The sequence below is a fragment of the Tenebrio molitor genome, chromosome 6 (genome assembly GCF_963966145.1).
Source record: "Tenebrio molitor chromosome 6, icTenMoli1.1, whole genome shotgun sequence".
Taxonomy (NCBI): domain Eukaryota; kingdom Metazoa; phylum Arthropoda; class Insecta; order Coleoptera; family Tenebrionidae; genus Tenebrio; species Tenebrio molitor.
In genome coordinates this window covers 17,892,474-17,895,422 of record NC_091051.1, presented here as the reverse complement: position 1 = coordinate 17,895,422, position 2,949 = coordinate 17,892,474, and the positions used below count along the sequence as shown (strand labels likewise).

Genomic DNA, 2,949 nt, shown 5'->3' with positions numbered 1-2,949 from the left:
TAATTGCCTTGTGGAAACCTTTTCAATTTTTCCTCCTTGGAATATCTCCCGCAGTTGTCCATTTTTCGTTATTTAACATTTTGCAATGATGAGTTTGACAGTGACAGTGGTTGACAGTAGTAAAAAATAAGGTTAACCGTCCTAATGCTTGCTTTACAACTTTATGTCAGTCAACTGACTTTGACGACCAAAGTAATTTGTCCCCAATAGTAATCTGTTTTTTTGTTTCTTTCCAAAAATGAAAATGTTGCTCATATATTTGTTCGTCATTTTCCTGTATGTCGGCTTGATGTATTCGTGCTTAGATCAATATTAAAAATTCACTTCCTACAAAAACTTTTTTGGCCGTTACTGCAATATTTCATTGGCACAAATAGTAGATAATACCGTGAGATCGAAAAAAAATTAGAGTTTCAGTTGGAAATTCGTTAAAATTTCAATTATCAGATGTCAGTCTTAAAAGTTAGGTTAGTGATTTTGAGAACGTTGAAATCTTGATTTTCATAAAGGTGTGAATTATGTCGGTTGTAAAAGAATCATGAGGAGCTTCAATCGTATTTACGAACTAGAGTAAATATTCGAAATGTCTGCCTTCAGCTTCCAAACGTAATGTTACTCTCTTCGCTTCATGTTTTCAAATGACCTTCGCAAAGTCGGGACCGGGAATATCAATTAAATTGCAGTTATCAGTAATTATTTGCATTAATTCGGGAATTGTGCCAGGCTTGTTTTTGAACACGTTGTTTTTCAGGTATGGAAAAACAAAATAATCAAGGCAACTTGTTGATAAGTGCCTTGAAAGTCCGGAATGACAGTTACTATTGTAATTAATGACATCTGATGATATTTGAATTAAATTTTTACGTGCTGCCGACTGAAGTGTATTAATCATGGCCATCTCGATTTTTTTTATTTTTGATCGCACGATATTTTCGTGCGATTTAATTGAAAAAAAAATGTCACTGCTGTGCAGAATTGGGTTATTACGGATTCAATTTCACTCCTCCAAAAATATAAATCTTTAATAAACTTACGCTCATTGAGGAAAATAAATCAATTTTAAGACGTGTTTTATCGAGACAAAAGAGTGATAAATATTCTAGTATTTTTTTTTAAACTTAATGTACTAATTTCATTGTGGATGTGGTGTACACTGTCCTCCAAAATTAACATTTGATTGAATTAAAATTATGTGAAAGAAACATTTAGGCAAATTAGTGTGAAATGTTTCAACAAAATTAAAGGACAACTATTATTAGTAAAACCAAAAAAAAAAACCTAATATGTTAAATGTTTAACTTTTATTCATTCTCAAATTTTGATGAGCAGTGTACTTCATTTCGGTAATAAAACCCACAAATTAATGACCAATCATCGAGAATGAAAATAAAAACAATAAAAAATTACACATTTAATTTAAGTCTTCATCTGAAAATTTGTATAAAGCTCGTGATTTATTGTTAGAAATTTAGAACTGAACGTACAGTCATGAAGATTTCCGTTGTAATTTGTGTGTTTTTCATCTGTTCTGCTGACTTTCTGTCAGTAGTTTACGGTACGCAATTCATTCCGATTTATATTAACAATCTGATTCTATTTATGTACCGCACTGAAATAATGGCTGCATATTTTCAGGGAGACGTGATTTTTTGCGTCCACAATTTTCTAGAAGGCAGCTGCAAACTGAGACATATTCAGATCAACAACTTGAAGAGAAATTGATGACATTAATAAACAACGATCAATCGGACCCGAACAGTCCTCTTAATCATTTGAGAAATTATTTTATTCAGGTATCACATCTTTTCCTAACCCTAATGAAATTAGAGAAGGGGAAGATTGAGATGATACCGGAGGAGTTCTACGCAATGTCCCAGTCGATTACCGATCAGGGGAATTACATACGCCAAATAATTTTACCAGGTTTGCACGATCTGCTTGATAACGTAACAACCCTACTGTCAGATATCTATGATAGTCATCATAGTCAGTGAGTTCGAACCTTCCACGGTCAGCTTATTTTGTTAGAAAAAAATATGGATAATAAACTATAATACATGACAATTACCAGTACATCCCTACTGTATTTAATTTTCTTTTCCTTGTCGAGATAATGAGATAAAATAATAGTATATTATGTTATTAGGAGCAAAAATGAAGTTTTATGTGCTGAGGCTGTAGTAGACAAACCAACCAAAGCACATAAAACCATTTTTGCTATCTACAAATAACATATACTATTTTTTCTTCAAACGTTCATAACAAATTATTTAAGAAATGTTAAGAAATCAGTAATTATTTTAAGGTACAAGATTAGGTAGACTGATAAATTAATGTAGCTCGTTTTGGAAAGCGTTACTATGCTATGACTATGGCTAGGACAGTGTGAACATAAAGTTTGGAAGAAAAGTCATAATAGCGTTATAAGATGTTTTTAAGAAAATCACTCGGACACGTCAATTTTATTTTGAAAAATGCCGTCCTGTGACGTATAATTTGTTTAAATGAGGTTATTGGTTTTTGCGCAATGACGTCATCACATATTTTTTTAAATGACAACCCCCCCTTTTTTCTTCTCTTTCTGATAGACCTTCCTACCACCTAAACGATGAATGAAAAAAAATTGGTACCTTACATAATAATTTTTTTGAGATAATGACAAAATTTACTTCAAAAATTTAATTTAATTTTTAACGTAAAAATTTCATTGACTTCACACAAAAACAAACAAACATCTAATGTTTAACAATACAGTTCAGTGCAAATGTAGAAATTCTCCCCCGCCAACCATTTGTAACGTGATGTCACATGACCGTGGGTTCTGCACAGATAGGGCCTGGGCAGGGGATTTGTTGTCACCACATTGCAGGACTGTTGTTAGTAACTAGGTTTGACGCTTCTGATATTTCCTAATTGATAGGCAGCATTTTTGAATTCATATGGTGTTAT

The 2,949-nt window shown here is 32.3% G+C and overlaps 1 long non-coding RNA gene across 1 annotated transcript; it reads left to right on the top strand.

The window, feature by feature from the left end:
- The first annotated feature begins 403 nt into the window (after nt 1–403).
- LOC138133303 (uncharacterized) lies at nt 404–2,073 on the top strand. The gene is made up of 2 exons (XR_011160312.1): nt 404–1,555; nt 1,636–2,073. It is a non-coding gene; the product is annotated as an uncharacterized lncRNA (long non-coding RNA).
- The last annotated feature ends 876 nt before the right edge of the window (nt 2,074–2,949 follow it).